The sequence below is a fragment of the Schistocerca nitens genome, chromosome 5 (genome assembly GCF_023898315.1).
Source record: "Schistocerca nitens isolate TAMUIC-IGC-003100 chromosome 5, iqSchNite1.1, whole genome shotgun sequence".
NCBI classification, from domain to species: domain Eukaryota; kingdom Metazoa; phylum Arthropoda; class Insecta; order Orthoptera; family Acrididae; genus Schistocerca; species Schistocerca nitens.
Genome location: NC_064618.1, coordinates 368,525,741 through 368,544,083, shown reverse-complemented (window position 1 = coordinate 368,544,083; position 18,343 = coordinate 368,525,741). Strand labels below are relative to the sequence as shown.

The window sequence follows — 18,343 nt, the reverse complement described above, 5'->3', positions numbered from 1 at the left end:
GCTTCCTTTGTGTTAAGTATGCCGGATCCAATATAGTTATAATAATTACCTTGATAAGCGAAGCTGCGACCAATACACTTAGTCATACTCTGCACTTTCACCCTTCAATGCGACAGATGTTTCCCAACGATTGATGACATAGCGGATACCTTTGTTGCCTTCTAAGTCTGCTTTTTGGTTGCTCAGGAAACGTTCACGAAATGCGTGCTGCAACGAATTTTGCCTTCTCAGAAATTTCGTACTGAAATTGAAATGTTCGATTTTGTATAAATTTTAGGCCTGACTTGAGTTGCTTTTTATATTTAAATTATATATTCCAGATCTGAAGATAATCTTGCATATATTTCATCACCAAAAGTCTATTTTTCCGATGATACAATTTTATTTTTCATGTCGATCCATTTAGCAACATAGATCTTGAAGAATGAAAATTGGTAACCACATTTGTTAACCTAAATGAGTCAAAGACCACTTTACAGTGAAAGTGATATCATTGTGCTTTAGTTTTTGTGTAAACAAAATTCCCGTTTTCATTTTTAATTTTTCTGATTTTACTATCGATAACTCAATCGACATTTACACAAAGACAGGAAGCTGATAGTTTTTATATTGTCAAAATTTGCAAACTTCATCATTAATTATTAGGCGCATAAATCTATATATAAGTAATTATTTCCAGAAAACATTATGTAAATTATTCCTTAATGTGCTTTCAGTTAAGGCAGTCATAATAAAATTCGTTTGAACTACATCCTGTTCTAGAAGGATCTGGGAGCTATGTGCGAAGTACCTACAGAAATTTTAGGTGCGAAACGTGGTATAATACACTCCTGGAAATTGAAATAAGAACACCGTGAATTCATTGTCCCAGGAAGGGGAAACTTTATTGACACATTCCTGGGGTCAGATACATCACATGATCACACTGACAGAACCACAGGCACATAGACACAGGCAACAGAGCATGCACAATGTCGGCACTAGTACAGTGTATATCCACCTTTCGCAGCACTGCAGGCTGCTATTCTCCCATGGAGACGATCGTAGAGATGCTGGATGTAGTCCTGTGGAACGGCTTGCCATGCCATTTCCACCTGGCGCCTCAGTTGGACCAGCGTTCGTGCTGGACGTGCAGACCGCGTGAGACGACGCTTCATCCAGTCCCAAACATGCTCAATGGGGGACAGATCCGGAGATCTTGCTGGCCAGGGTAGTTGACTTACACCTTCTAGAGCACGTTGGGTGGCACGGGATACATGCGGACGTGCATTGTCCTGTTGGAACAGCAAGTTCCCTTGCCGGTCTAGGAATGGTAGAACGATGGGTTCGATGACGGTTTGGATGTACCGTGCACTATTCAGTGTCCCCTCGACGATCACCAGTGGTGTACGGCCAGTGTAGGAGATCGCTCCCCACACCATGATGCCGGGTGTTGGCCCTGTGTGCCTCGGTCGTATGCAGTCCTGATTGTGGCGCTCACCTGCACGGCGCCAAACACGCATACGACCATCATTGGCACCAAGGCAGAAGCGGCTCTCATCGCTGAAGACGACACGTCTCCATTCGTCCCTCCATTCACGCCTGTCGCGACACCACTGGAGGCGGGCTGCACGATGTTGGGGCGTGAGCGGAAGACGGCCTAACGGTGTGCGGGACCGTAGCCCAGCTTCATGGAGACGGTTGCGAATGGTCCTCGCCGATACCCCAGGAGCAACGGTGTCCCTAATTTGCTGGGAAGTGGCGGTGCGGTCCCCTACGGCACTGCGTAGGATCCTACGGTCTTGGCGTGCATCCGTGCGTCGCTGCGGTCTGGTCCCAGGTCGACGGGCACGTGCACCTTCCGCCGACCACTGGCGACAACATCGAAGTACTGTGGAGACCTCACGCCCCACGTGTTGAGCAATTCGGCGGTACGTCCACCCGGCCTCCCGCATGCCCACTATACGCCCTCGCTCAAAGTCCGTCAACTGCACATACGGTTCACGTCCACGCTGTCGCGGCATGCTACCAGTGTTAAAGACTGCGATGGAGCTCCGTATGCCACGGCAAACTGGCTGACACTGACGGCGGCGGTGCACAAATGCTGCGCAGCTAGCGCCATTCGACGGCCAACACCGCGGTTCCTGGTGTGTCCGCTGTGCCATGCGTGTGATCATTGCTTGTACAGCCCTCTCGCAGTGTCCGGAGCAAGTATGGTCGGTCTGACACACCGGTGTCAATGTGTTCTTTTTTCCATTTCCAGTAGTGTAGTTTCATTTGTTGTCGAGATTAGTCACTTAACTAGCAAGCCCTTTGTGTTGCGTTGAAACGTTGCAAAATGCATTTGCTTAAAAAGTGGAGTTGTAGAAAGTGTCAAGAATTTACAACATTTAGAGACTTCTTAATAGTAAGATATATGTAACATTATACTACTACACAATGATTTTTTCATCTGAAGAAAGAGACAGAAAACATTGAATACCAAGTCAGGAAGTCAGGTGAGACCAAATTTGGTGGCCTACAGACTAAGTCCTGTGCAAAATGAACTAGGGCGTTGTCGTGGAGCAAGAACACCCCCTTGGATAGCTCCCCAGGATGCTTATTCTGACAGTCTACCATACCCTCCTAAGGAGATGTCGGTAGTGTGCTCCTGTCACTATTCAGTGTTATCCCTTAAGAGCACAATCTTTTAGCACCAAAAACATTCAGCCTCACCATACGTGATTGATGGCTGCTCGTCATCGTTTTCGGCGGTGGTGACACCACACATTTCTACTGCTTGCTTTTCTGCTTTGTCTAGGGCTCATAGGGTTACGTCCAGTACTTGTTCATACTGATGAGGCAAATTAACAGTCTTGATTGAGTCCGACACTGTTGCAACATAGCTGTTGCCGTCTCTACTCGGAGTGCTTTTTGAATGGGAGTGAGCTGTTGCGGTACCCAACTGACGATCTTTGTCATATTAAAATGTCGTGCAAGACGTTGAAAACTGATCCCTAATATATTTCGCCTCTAGCGCTAACGCCTCGCTTTTGATACGCCCGTCTTCGACCAACAGAACCTCCACTTCTCTTGCAGTTCCCGGCCCTTGGCGGAGAGATGGCCTGTCACTTCATCTTCGTCTTACATACTTGTTTGATCTTATTGGAAGCGTCTGCGCGAGCGCTATGTACCCTTTCATATGATGATGCATTGCTGTCGTAGATTTTCAAGAACTCTACATAGACTGGTGTAGCGTCGTTCTCCTTCAAATTCGCCGGCCGCGGTGGTCTAGCGGTTCTAGGCGCTCAGTCCGGAACCGCGCGACTGCTACGGTCGCAGGTTCGAATCCTGCCTCGGGCATGGATGTGTGTGATGTCCTTAGGTTAGTTAGGTTTAAGTAGTTCTAAGTTCTAGGGGACTGATGACCACAGATGTTAAGTCCCATAGTGCTCAGAGCCATTTGAACCATCCTTCAAATTCAGATATGTAATTAGTGCACGAAATACCATTTCATCAATGCGCCACACAGTTTGTCTTCGTTCCTCTGACGGCGCGCTACGCTAGTTCATTGTGTACCATGAATGCCGACGTGTAGCTGGAAACGGTCAATAAATCGATTATGTAACTTTTTTCGATGTGGTGATTGAATCTGCATGATACACTTTTTTTTTTTTTCTTTCCAAGAAAAAAATTTACTTGGGGTAATTTCTAAAATGAATCTTTGACACTGCAGCAGACTATGGGCCGATTTGCAATTTCCTGGCATATTAAAACTTACCGGTACGGCACACAGTTTTAATCTCACAGAAAGATTCAAAACAGCGTGCACTCTAGAATGAAATCTTCGCTCTGCAGCGGAGTGTGGGCTGATATGAAACTTCCTAGCAGATTAAAACTGTGTGCCGAACCTAGACTCGAACTCGGCACCTTTGACCGAGCGAGGTGGCGCAGTGGTTAGCACACTGGACTCGCATTCGGGAGGACGACGGTTCAATCCCGCGTTGGGCCGTCCTGATTTAGGTTTTCCGTGATTTCCCTCAAGGCAAATGCCGGGATGGTTCCTTTGAAAGGGCACGGCTGACTTCCTTCCCTAATCCGATGAGACCGATGACCTCGCTGTCTGGTCTCCTCCCACAAACAACCCAACCCTCGGCACCTTTGCCTTTCGCGGGCAATTGGTCTACCGACCGAGTTCGAGTCTCAGACCGCATACAGTTTTAATCTGCCAGGAAGTTTCAAATCAGCGCACACTCCGCAAAAAGAGTGAAAATTTCATTCTGGAAACATCCCACAGGCTGTAGCTAAGCCATTTCTCCGCAATATCCTTTCTTTCTGGAGTGCTAGTTCTGCAAGGTTAGTAGGTGAACTTCTGTGAAGTTTGGAAGGTAGGAGACGAGGTACTGGCAGAAGTAGACGGGGTGTGAGTCGTGCTTGGGTAACTCAGTTGGTAGAGCATTTGCCCGCGAAAGGCAAAGGCCCCGAGTTCAAGTCTCGGTCCGGTACACAGTTTTAATCTGCCAGGAAGTTTCATATCAGCGTACAGTCCTCTACAGAGTAAAAAATTCATTCTGGAAACAGTCCAAGTCCGTGATTACGCCATTTCTCCGCAATATCTTTTCATTCCGCAGCGCTAATCCTACAAGTTATCCAGGGAGAAGGAAGGAAGCAAGCAAGCTTAGGGTTTAACAACCCATCGACGTCGAGGTCGTTAGAGACGAAAAACCATGCAATATATCTTCTGCCAGCTTTGTGATTTCGTTACGTGGTTAATGCTGCTAACTCTTCTATCAGTCAAGATACTGAAGTAAGTATTTTTTAAACAAATCATTGTACGTTTTGGATTACATTCTACAGCTCTTGAAAAACGAATTTATTCTTGCTTGATTGTTTCTTTCATGTTCAAAGTGTTTGTAAATTAAATAAAGTCTTATGGTACTTTTGGCCGGGACTGGTAAGCCCAGCCATGTAGTCGGAAAGGGTGTTTTTTCCTTGCGGATATGTGAGAGTTGTGTGGTACGCGTATTTGTCGAGTGTAGCTGATGTGTGTCTAGTGTGGTGCTATGTTTGTGTTGTATGATGACGACTACGATGACGACGCTAATGGTGGTGATGAGAAAGGCGAGTTAAAAGCCGGTGCCGGCACGTAGTTACTCCATTTGACAGCACCAAGAGGCAGTCGGGATTAACTTCCCCACCTGACGGACAGATCACCACCAAGTGCGTCGAGCAGAGAGGTCTGGAATTTAATCCAGGACAGTGGCGCAATGTCTGGTGATCAAATACTCTACGCCGCCATTTCTCCACCCCTTGCTGGCCAAATATTGTTAGTGGAAATTTCGTCCACCACATCTCTCAGCTATTTTTACTAAAAGTATCCGCTTCCGTAGCCGATGTCGCTGGACATTGGCTACGGAGGCGGATACTTCTAGTAAAAATGTCTGAAAGATGTGTCAAAACTGTCGCATGGACTCTCTACCGCCGTATAATGATCGCCAAGCGGTGCTCTCATTCGAGAATCCGCCGTTACGTGCGGTAAGAAGATAGGCCGAATTTACTGATATAAAACGCTTTTATTATCTATTGTAGATAGTGGACACTGTGACTGTAATTAAATAGCGGATGATTTGTGTGGAAACTACGACCAGTCCCTTCATATATATTTTTTAAAGTTTTTATTGTGGCATTAGACAGTTTTAGGGCCATTTCAATGTCATCACCAAAGTGAATTTACAAAAATTTTATGCACTGCGCAGATATTCTCTGGGATTGTGGCGATGTCATATAGCGCTGGAAATTATGAGCACTTTAAAAGGATTCATCAGACACCAACGTGGAAAAAAGTACTTTCATTGCTTAGTTGAATTACTGTGCGCGTGTAAGCGCTGTGTTTTCCATACTAGTACCTAAACGATCTTCTTAAAGTACCATACTAAAATATGAAGTACCTGTAAATACCTCCCATCAGACGATGATTCTGCTGTAGCTCTTAAGCTGTTTAGTAAGACATCAGGATTTTTAAAGCTTTATAAAGCGACTGGTCGCTGTTTCCGCGCAAAACGTCTGGTAGAACGAATTTTTCTCGTCCTTATTTCAAACGATTGATATACAGTTCTTATAAATCGAAATTTATGCCAACTGTTGACATATCATAAGGGTCTTAAGAGACGTCAAGCCTATATCTGTCCTCGTATTTAAGTGAACAGTTGCAATAAAAAAAAGTACTTGCTTCAGTATTTCGGTTGTTACATTAGTTAAGGAAATTAATCTAGAAACAAAATTACGTCGTCATCCAGGTACAACTTTTTGTCGAAAATTTCGTTTCGATATATTGAACTGTTCAGTAAAAAAATTGGATTTTACGTCTCATGTGACTCCGTTAGATGCGGTATATCGCCAAATATATCGTCATTAACCCTTTGATATCCGTTGGTGGGTAAGGGCCTCCCCTGGACTTTTCTATATTTTAGTTTTCGGCTATACATATCCATCATGTTGCTTCTGCAAGCCTTCAACGTATTCTATCCACCTTCCGTTAGCACCTTGTGATTTTCCCCCCTTGGAATCCAGCAAGGAACTTCTTCGTTACAACTGCTACTCATTAGGCTAGCTGCCCATGTCCTCCGATCCACATCCATTACATAATATTACTGAACTAGATAGTGTAGTAGTTAGCACAGTGGAACGGAATCCAGCAAGAGCGGTATAGAGAACCTCGACCCTGCGTCCACATACAGGTTTCTCATGCTTTTCCTGAGTCGTTTGAGGCGAGTCTCAAGATAATTCCTTAAACAAAGACAAAATAGATTTCATTTCTCATCATTGTCCTATTGCTAGTGAGGTGGCGCAGTTGTTCCTTGTCATACTGCTAGCGAGGTGGTACAGTGTTAACCACTGCGCCACCTCACTAGCAATGTGATAAGGATGAGAAATGAAATCTACCTTGTCCTTTTTAAAGCCAGACTATTTAGGAAACCCAAGAGGAAACCTAATTTGGATGCCCGGACAGTGCTTCGAATCCCGCTCCTGCTGGATTCCTGTCCGATGTGCTGATGGAGGTTGGCATGAGGACATGCGGACATGTGTAGCCAGGATTTGTGTGTGTGAATTCCTAAGGGACCAAACTGCTGTGATCATCGGTCCCTTGACTTACACACAACTTAAACTAACAACAACACACACCTCTTATGCCTGAGGGAGGATTCGAACCTCCGCCGGGAAGGGCCGCGCAATCCGTGACAAGGCGCCTCAAACCGCGCTGCCACTCGGCGCGGCATAGCCAGGATAATGATTAAAACAATGGACTGTCATTCGGGAGGATGTCTGTTCATATCTCCATCCGCACATCCAGATTTCGGTTTCCCGTAGGTTTCGGAAAACGCTTAAGACAGATGCTGGATGTTCCTTTGAAAAGGATACGACCACTTTCCTGCCCTCCTACATCTCGATCGCGTGCTTCGCTACTTCATCGCCGACAACTCGTTCAATCCTGGTTTTCCCTTTTGAGTGCAGTTATAACCTAGTATTTGAAACAATACACGCGCGCACTGCTGGCTTGCAGATATAAACTCTTTGTTGCAGCAGCGTTCTGCTCTTCCTCTGCTGACAGCGGCTACAGAGGGTGTTATGTACTAGGTAGCCCCGTATCCATTATTCACCGGTCAGAAATGCTTGTTTGGAACGTTTACTAACGAATCCTGCACCGTAATATCCACACCCAGAGCCTGGAAATCTTCATGGTTGCGTGCGCTACTTCACATGCTGTTTCAGCTGACCTTACACTGAATAGACTCGTACGTGCCTTGTAATCGTCATTCCCTTTTTGAAATTCCTCGTGCGATACGGTGTCAGGTAGGACGCCGTTTGAATGGCTTTCTCGCCACACACACCAGATGTCAGTGGCTATCTCGTCGCCTTTGAGCGATAGCCGAGTGAGTTACTGCCCCAGGACAGTTGATTTACGTCGCCTGTGCTATTGTAAAGCGGGCAGATTTTTCCCGTATTCCGTAGAACATGTTTCTAGATTCTCTGTCGTGCATTGTCTGTCTGTTGTATTCAGTACTCGCACAATCGATTAATGTCCCTCTGGACTGAGCCATAAAGTCTCCAGTACATTTCAGTACTATGGTGATAAAACGAAAATGGTATTTTCATCAGTGTCGTATTTTGCTTTGTATGTTAGCAAAGGCAGCAAAAGTTTGTTTCACAGTGACTCCAGTAGTAACACTAAGCGCGAAAGCGTCACGTAATTTCTCACCCAACTCCAGCGGTAGCCGCTACAAGAGATGCGCTGTGCAATGCGGTGTGGTTTGGTGTTAACGTTTAGAAAGATAGCGTCATGTGTATCTCGCGAGAAGACGACGAAGGTAAAATTAAATACGAACTCAAACATCTTCTTATCAACAACTGCTCTTTCTGCGGAGCATTCGCGACTGGAACAGGAAAGGGGAATTGACGGTGGTATACAACGTACCCTCCGTCACAAACCATACGGTGCCTTGCGGAGTATACATGTAGATGAAGTACTACTGTAAGTGATTTGCGGTGTGGTGGAATGCAAGGACAGTTCTTCTGAAAAGAATATTTTAAATTTTCTAGCTCATCACCACCATCACCATCATATAGTTTTATCTGGATCCTTAATGACCTTGCCATCGATAGGACGTTAAAACTCAATGTTCCTTTTTAACTCGGATGCTCAGCAATATAGGCAAGAAGACAATTCGGTTCCGCATGCTTTACTGGGTGTCCCAGGGGGAATGGTCGATATTCAGAGGTGTGATAGAAACGATCATTTGAAGCAAAAACTTTGTATGGACATATGCCCTATTCCCAATTGTTTCCGAGATAGAATACATTTAAGGAATTCGACGTGTCTGCAAGACCCACGGTATTCTTAGCCAGCAGCAGGAGCTCTACCATCGCAAAAGCCGAAACGTACACCGTGCTACGTATTCTTCATTAGTGAAGATATGCGGGATTTTTGCCAGCGCGTGTTCTCAGTGTCTCTCACTGTTTTACTCACAACACACCATGGCCAATTATGCGATCAATGAGCTAATTTAATGGCCGGAAGACATCCCGAGCCAAGAGGTTGAAAGCAACAGGGTAGTTTCCACTAGAATAAAACGTCAAAGAGGTTACATGGGTAAGACATAAACGTCCGCGCAATAAGCTCAAAAAGAAACGAACGTTATAGTCAATGTGTAAACTCAAGTGCGAGCAGCGCTTGTGGTGGGGGAAGTGGCGCCTCCCGGTAGAAACCCTGCCACTGGCCTATTGGGGCACCCAAAACCTGTTGTCCGTTACCTGTCTAGCTGTGTAGATCGGCGTGCAGTGATATACGTCGATTCTGTTCATGGGATCTTATTTGCCAGAGTCAGTCAGTAAACTTCGTATACATCTACATCTACATATATACTCCGCTAGCCACCAAGCGGTGTGTGGCGGAGGGCAGAATTCGCGCAAAAGTCAAATTTCCCCTCCTCTGTTCCATTCTCGGATCGCGCGAGGGAAAAACGACTGTCTGAACGCCTCAATACGAGCTCTAATTTCCCTTATCTTTGAATGGTGATCATTGCGCGATTTGAAAATTGGTGATAATAATATATGCTCTACATCGTCGGTGAAGATTGGATTTCGGTATTTAGTGAGTAGCCCCTTCTGTTTAGCGCGTCGTCTATCTGCAAGTGTGTCCCACTTTAAACTTTGTATGATTTGTAACGCTCTCGCGATGGCTAAATGTACCAGTCACGAATCTTGCCGCTCTTCTTTGGACCGTATCAATCTCTTGAATCAGACCCAACTGGTAAGGGTCCCATACAGACGAACAATACTCTAAGACTGGACGAACTAACGTATTGAAAGCTATTTCCTTTGTTGATTCTACCAATAAACCGCAATCTAGAGTTCGCCTTACCCATTACTTGTGTAACCTGATCATTCCATTTGAGATCATTTCGAATGGTCACACCCAGATACTTGACTGATGTTACCGCTTCCAAAGATTGATCATTTATTTTGTACTCGTACATTAATGGGGATTTTCGCCTTGTTATACGCAGTAGGTTACACTTACTAATATTGAGAGATAACTGCCAGTCATTACACCACGCATTTATTTTCTGCAAATCCTCATTGATTTGTTCACAGCTTTCGTGTGATACTACTTTCCTGTAGACTACAGCATCATCGGCAGACAGTCTAATGCCGCTGTCAATACCATCAACCAGATTGTTTATGTAAATCGTAAAAATCAGCAGACCTATTACACTGCCCCTGAAGTCACGCTTGTTTCTGTTGAAGTCACCCCGTTCAGGACGACATTCTGCTCCATGTCTGCTAGAAAACTTTCTAACCACATATGTCATCGGATAGACCATAAGCGTGCACTTTTTGGAGCAAGCGACAGTGCGGAACTGAGTGGAATGCCTTTCGAAAGTCGAGAAATATGGCATCAACCTGGGAGCCGGTATCTAGAGCCTGTTGTATATCGTGCACAAAGAGGGCCAGATGTGTCTCGCATAACCGCTGTTTCCTAAAACTGTGCTGCTTTCTGCAGATGAGCTTCTCAGAGTCTAGAAAGGTCATTATGTCTTAACACAAAATAATTCCATGATTCTGCAACAAATCGATGTCAGTGAAATTGGCCGGTAATTATGTGCATGCGATTCTCTACCCTTTTTATAGATTGCTATGACCTGGGCCTTGTACCAGTCCCATGGAACTTTCCGCTGTTCCAATGATCTCTGATAGATGATGGATAAGAATGGTGCTATATTTGTAGCATAGTCAACGTAAAATCTTACGGGGATATCGTCTGGCCCAGATGCTGATATACTTCGGTATCCGGAAGTAATGCATCGCAATAAAAAATGGTTCAAATGGCTCTAAGCACTATCGGACTTAACATCTGAGGTTATCAGTCCCCTAGACTTAGAACTACTTAAACCTAACTAACCTAAGGACATCACACACAGCCATGCCCGAGGCAGGATTCGAACCTGCGGCCGTAGCAGCAGTGCGGTTCCGGACTGAAGAGCCTAGAACCGCTCGTCCACAGAGGCTGGCTGCATCGCAATAAAATGTGCAGAATACGAAGAAGAGGAGGAAGCATTTTCGGGGTAGCGAGCGTTCAATCGTCTTTAATGCTATTACAGCGTGTGCTCAGGATGCGACACAATAAGAACTGTTGGCTAATATTACCAGGCTCAATCAAAGGGCTGCAATTTACGCAAATGTTAGCGTCGCTAGAATACGATACATAAGAAAGGAATGCGAAAATAAACCACATGGTTTACTGGAGTCGCCAAGAAGGAATACTAATAATTTTTGGAGGGAACCCTTCGTCATAGAGAGTTTCACTAAATCGGTCATTCGACAAACGATGGAGGACTTTCACATAAATCAAAAAATAGTGCAGATATTACAGAAACTTCTTACTGCCGTAAAACAAAAAATCCATTTACCTTGGCACAAAGATGTTTTACACAAGACACGGCGTGAAATGGGACTTACCTCGAAAAGATCTGTAAGTAAACGAAAGATTCTGGTAGAGAGAATGGATATAACTGACCTGCATGTACGTACCTGCCCAAGTGAGGAAATTAAGGAAGCGAGGCAGAAACGTTTTTTACATTGAAACGTTTTTATATTGATGAAACCTTGGTGAATAACGTTACTTACGGAAAACGTTTGCAGGGTTCCGGAGTTGATGGCATTATGGACAATATTAGTGGAAGCAATAGAATTATTGTGGTCGATATTTGGATCAAAAGATGGGTTTTACCTAACGTACAGTTAATTTATGAAGCGGGATGTGCAACGGGGGCTACCATAGCCAAATGAACTACGAATTTTTTTTCAAATTGGGTATCGACTAGAGTAATTCCGAATCTGCCAGCGAACTGTGTTATTGTTAAGGACAACGCTAAATATCACAAGGAGCATAACAAAGCACCAGCCGGATCCTCGAATAAAAGGTTCAAATCGTTCTAAGCACTATGCGACTTAACTTCTGAGGTCATCAGTCGCCTAGAACTCAGAACTAATTAAACCTAACTAACCTAAGGACATCACACACATCCATGCCCGAGGCAGGATTCGAACCTGCGACCGTAGCGGTCGCTCGGTTCCAGACTGTAGCGCCTAGAACAGCACGGCCACTCAGGCCGGCTCGAATAAAAGGGAAATGACTGAATGGTTATTAAAAAATAAGATGGAAGCTGTTTTGTCAATGAGAAAAACAAAATTATTTGATTTAATTAAACAACATAAGCTGGAAGACAAAGTATTTGAAACTAGTAAAATACTTGAAGCTCGTGCACACACTGTGCTGCGACTTCCACCAATAGCTGTGACTTAAATCCAATTGAACTGGCGTGGGAAAACTCCAAAATTTCGTCAGAGGAATAAATACTCTTGGAGATATTTGCATGACGCAGATTCTGCATTTAGTGAAGGAAGGTTATCTGAGTTTCCGTTTTTTATTCCAAACTACATTTTGCAATAACCAAAAACAAACATATTCAAACACTTGTCTCAATTGTTACAGGTTTTGACATTTTAACTCAAGATGACTGGCATGCATACTGCCTCCCCGAAGAGAAACGTGAAAAAGAGGACTAAGTTAAGGATAGGATTATTGAAGACATACTAGACACCATAGTTACTAATTTACAAAGTGACGACGCGGCGGCGGCGGCAATAATGACAGTGACACAGTTGTTTATGACGTCTAAAATACCATGTATGTAAATAGGCAATGAATAATTTCTTAAAAAATACGTTGTGTACTTTCAAACCTGACTGTGTTCATAAACTATTAAGTTTCTTTTGGTAGAAATGTACTACCTGATAGTGAAAGTGTTGAACAGTTTTTCTAGATAAATGCAGTCAAATGTGGTCTAAAGGAATAAAAAAAATGGTTCAAATGGCTCTGAGCACTATGGGACTCAACATCTTAGGTCATAAGTCCCCTAGAACTTAGAACTACTTAAACCTAACTAACCTAAGGACATCACACACACCCATGCCCGAGGCAGGATTCGAACCTGCGACCGTAGCAGTCCCGCTGTTCCGGACTGCAGCGCCAGAACCGCTAGACCACCGCGGCCGGCTCCAAAGGAATAAATACCTTAATCACTAGTTGTACAAAATCAGCAATAATTTAAAAACTTCATGCGAAAATTAATTAATTTTTCGTTACTAGATTGCGATTCAATCACATAAAAACTTTGATGCTTATGGAACAGCGGCATTTGAACGTACTCTGTCACTAAATCTCTCTCTCGGTTACTATTCTCTTGATTGTAAGACATATTGTTTAAAACATGTACGCATAGCTACCCTGAACACTGCTGAAATTTCCTTCGAAACATGTACACCGATTCTGGAGTTCTATGTATAAAGTTTGATGTACGAGGTGCGTTTGCAAATTAATTTTTATTTTCGGTAATAACTTTATTTGTTAATGTACAGCAATGTTATCCAATTCAAAATATTCCCCATTACATACTATACACTTATGTCACTGCTTTTTCCAATTCCCGAAACACCTTTGGAACTGTTTCTTCGGTGTAGTTTATAGCTCTCTTAACTATGCATTTTATATCTCATCAATGCTTGTAAAACCGCTGCACTTTTAGGCCTGCTTTGAAATGTTTATATCAGTTGTAAGCCCCTGTTTTACTAATAGCAACTCCCCCAAAACAATATTTAACATTTCTAAAAATAACAAAATGAAATACAAATTCTGTAATCTATTTATACACGAAACAAATGATCGTTGATACTAGCGAAACACACGTGACCTTTTTACAGCTGACAATAGGCTAAATACCGAATATGCATAAAATTGTGCAGGTGCTTTTCAGACATGTTTAGGAAGACAGCTGCAAAAAAGTAGTGCAAATCAGACTAATACAACACGCAAAATTATAGATGTTTCGTTATTGTTATAACATTTTTCGTGTTGCAAGAATTGTTGCTTTTCAACACAGCCCTTCAGAGAAAACTACATTACGGATTGATGATGGGGTTCGTTTTACGAATAGCGGTAGAGGAATATATGTCCACAGGAACAGGTATTCGGTTGAATTTCTGTAGTAGAAACCTGACTTCCGTTCCTATGTTAATGTAATTTACTGTATAATGTTGTGTTTTGGTAGAAGCTATCGTCTTCTGTATTCCTTGTGGTTTTAATGCATTTATCTAGAAATAAACATTGCCGGAACATATCTGTACACGGCCTCGCCAGAGATTGAAAGCGCGCGCCGCATGCAGGGCCGGTACTACGTTGTGAAACAGCCTTGTGAAGCTGAGCAAGCAGAGTGGTGACTCGCTCACTCGCTCACCGACAGGCTATAAATGTGTTCCATCCCGGAAACCATTCGGAATGGGACATAAATCCTTTTCAAGACTTTTTGCTTCAGATAGGCGTTCCTGTCACTGGGACACCTTGTATATTACCTGCGGAAGATTGGATGCTCCAGTAGCGACATGTACACTGATCAGCCAGAACATTATGACCACGTGCCTAATAGCCCGTATGTCCACTTTTGGCTCGGATAATAGCAGAGACATTTCGCGCAATGGAAGCAGTGAGGTCCTGGTAGTCGCCTAATTCCCGTAAATTCTGGAGAGGGTGGCAATAAGCTCTGTCCATCTTCAATCACATCCCAGATGTGTTCGTTCAGGTTCAGGTCTGGCGAGTTGTGGGGGCGGGGGGGACATCAATTGGAACACGCCGCTGTGTTCCTCGAATCACTCCATCATACTCGCGGCCGTGTGAGAGGGCGCATTATCTTGTTGAAAAATGCCACTGCCGTCGGGAAACATGATCGTCATGTAGTGATTTGCAACTAGTGTACGATACTCCTTGGCCGTCACGATGCGTCGCACGAGCTGCACTGGACCCATGGATGCACACTTGATGTTTCCCAGAGCATAATGAAGCCACCGCCAGCTTGTCTTCGTTCCACAGTACAGGTGCCAAGGATCTGTTACCCTGGAAGATGGCTGTGGGCGTAGGCAATAGGCGATCTCACTCCAGACACGCGCTGCTGCTACGGTCGCAGGTTCGAATCCTGCCTCGGGCATGGATGTGGTTAGTTATGTTTAAGTAGTTCTAAGTCTAGGGGACTGAAGACCTCCTATGTTAAGTCCCATAGTGCTTAGAGCCATTTGAGCCCTGGAAGACGACGTATTCGCGCTCTCTCATCGGCACGATGAAGAAGGCAGCGGGGTTCATCAGACATGCAACGCTCTGCCACTGCGCCAACGTGCCCATTCCAGTCATAGCTGTCGATGTTGTGGTGTTAACACTGGCACAGGCATGGGTCGTTGGCTGCGGTGGCCCATCATTAGGAGAGTTCGGTGCACTGTGTGTTTACATACACTTGTACTCCGTCAGCATTAAAGTCTGATGGTAGTTCCGCCACAGTTCACCGCATGTCCTGTTTTACCAGTTTGCCCAGGCTACGATGTCCGACATTTGTAATGAGGAGTGGTCGCCCAACCCCACGACGTCTGAACGTTGTTTCACCTTGGTTTTGTCACGTGTTGAAGACACTCACCACAGCACTCCTCGAACACCAGACAAGTCGTGCAGTTTCCGAAATGCCTGTGCTGAGCTTGCGGGCCGTCACAATCTGCCTTCGGTCAAACTCAGATCGCGCGTTTTCCCCCCTCTACACACGGACAGCACGCTCACTGATACTTCATAAAGTCTCTGACTGGCAGTCATTCCTCGTCAGGTGACGCTGCTATCGTCTGGACGTGTTTATATCTATAATACGTCCGTGGTCACAATATTAAGCCTGATCGGTGTATATGGCACAATATGTGAAGCTAAATATTCTACATTCTGACCGCCCCCCTTTCCTCCTCATAGCATTACTTGCCGTCGCCGGCTGCTGTAGCCGAGCGGTTCTAGGCGCTTCAGTCCGGAACCGCGTTGCTGCTACGGTCGCAGGTTCAATCCTGCCTCGGACATGGATGTCTGTCATGTCCTTAGGTTAGTTAGGTTTAAGTAGTTCTAAGTCTAGGGGACTGATGACCTCAGATGTAAAGTCCCATAGTGCTCAAGCCATTAGAACCATTTGAACTTGCCGTCGTTAGAATGGTCATTATCTGGGGTAAATGGTTGTTAAAGCCTCATAATGTACGTGATTATATTCTATTCTTACGAAAAGTTCCACATTATTGCCACGGCTTCTTGATAGTGTGTATTTAACTTTCTCCGTGCTACCGGCCTCCTTCCCCTTCTTCCACCCCTCCCCTCCCCCCTCGAATTCATTTTGATCGGCAGGCCAGTAATTCTTGAGTGTTGTGATAGTTTTCCTGGTGTGCTACACGAAAGAGTAACGGTAATCACTTTCGCTGTATGAAACGTTCCTCCAGCCTCTCCCTAGATAGCGCAAGGAATTAAAGGTTAGCGCCGGGATTGGCGCCCCGGCATTGAGGATAGCGTGCGAAAGTAAACTCGGGGCTCGGCAGGAGGATAGAAAGATGTTGACTCCCTCTGAAAAGGAAGCGATCTGGCAACAGTGCAGTGCCCATATCGTGTAAGAACGCGTTCGTCTCGTCTTGAAGAGTTATAGAGAAACGCTAGCGTGATGCAGGCAGCAGGAAGGTGGGCTGCGGCAAGTCGTCGCGGCAGAGAGCAGCATCGGCGGAGGGTAGCGTGGCTGTACGTGATTGCGGTGCTCTCGCAGCAGCAGCAGCAGCAGCAGCGGCTTTGGCGTCGATGCGCGCCGGTGCTGGCGAAAACAACTGCAGTGCGGCAGGGACCCAGCCGGCTACAGCGGACAAGTGTCCGCCTGGCCCGCACGCTGCTACACACGTGCGAGTCGCCGCACGGGGATGGATTTACTCGTGGGCGAGGGGTGGCGGTTATCAAATGGTTCAAATGGCTCTGAGCACTAAGGGACTTAAATTCTGAGGTCATCAGTCCCCTAGAACTTAGAACTACTTAATCCTAACTAACCTAAGTACATCACACACATCCATGCCCGAGGCAGGATTCGAACCTGCGACCGTAGCGGTCGCGCGGTTCCAGACTGTAGCGCCCAGAACCGCTCGGCCGCCCTGGCCGGCGGTGGCGGTTATCACTCAGACAACCGGTTCTCGGTTATATCAGTTTTTCCATGGTGGTTAAACACTTCACTGTTAAAACCGCTCGAAGTAACTGATTTTCGAAATAACCGATTTTCGGTTTTTGTTTCTATTATTTCCTGTTCTAATCTTAGTTTCAAGATACATAAATCAAAATACTAAATTAAATAGCAAATAAAAGAAATCTTAGCACGTCCACCATTCGCTGCTTTCCTCGAGAAGTTGTAAGTGGTTGAGTACTACAAAACATCACCAGTATTTACCTATCGATTCTAATATTTTTAAAGTTCTGCTTAGAAATCATGTTGTTATCAGTGATCATACCACTATTTGGGCATTACGAATAGTCAGTCCTGAGGGGTCAAAAACCTGATATTGAAACACCCTGTTTTTCGTGTTAAATTGTCCGTTTTTAGGGGCTACAAGCAGATAAAGACATATTGTGTAGACACAACCAGGAGATTAGCTATTTCGTGTTTGTATTGGAAACTTTTAATGAACTGTTGGCAAGTCTTTAATTTATTACTGTACCATAATTTCCTCGATTTTTTATGTTTCTTAGAAACATCTGAGTGTTCCTTAGAAACGGTAAACATATCTGTAATCTGTTAAAGCAAATGAGGTATCGTATTTCATTGATACGTCAGTGCGTAAAAATACAGGGTGTGCCAGATAGAAATGGCCCGGACGAGTCGATACGATGGATGTCAATGTATGTATACAATCACACCCCGTGACGCGCACACCACGTGTACGCCCGCCACGTGAACCACACCGAACCTTCGAGCACATTTACACAATCTTCACACCTGACAGGGTTGTTAGCAGAGGTCAGTCTGGTCGCGGCCCTAGCTGGTCACACAGGTCACCTGATCTGTCAGTGTGCTATCACGTTGTGTGGGGAGCCTGCTTGTCTAGAGAACTGCACCAGAACATATCCGATGAGATTTCAGCTATTCCAGCAGTCGAGCTTCGATTCGCCTTCAGCAGCTTGCTGACCTGGGCCCAAAAGTGCCAAGAGATGAATGGTGGTCACTTTCAGTATCTGCCATAGGCAGCTGGTACTGTATTTCCTTTCCTCCGCAGTTTTTTCTTCTTTTTTACTACCCTTGAACTCTGTTCATATCATTTAGGCGTGTTTAAAATGAGCTTATGAGAATCAACAATACATATATATTTTTAATTTATAAGTTGCTTTTCCATTTTCTACATTTTCTGTGTGTATACATCTTCCGATAAATTAGTTAAGTTTTTGTTGGTAGGAGGTAGC

General features: G+C 44.8%; 1 protein-coding gene across 1 annotated transcript in view; it reads left to right on the top strand.

Moving 5' to 3' along the window:
* The window catches only part of LOC126260459 (multiple PDZ domain protein), a 1,565,360-nt gene that overhangs the window by 760,399 nt on the left and 786,618 nt on the right, over nt 1-18,343 (top strand). The gene's annotated exons all lie outside the window — the stretch shown is intronic.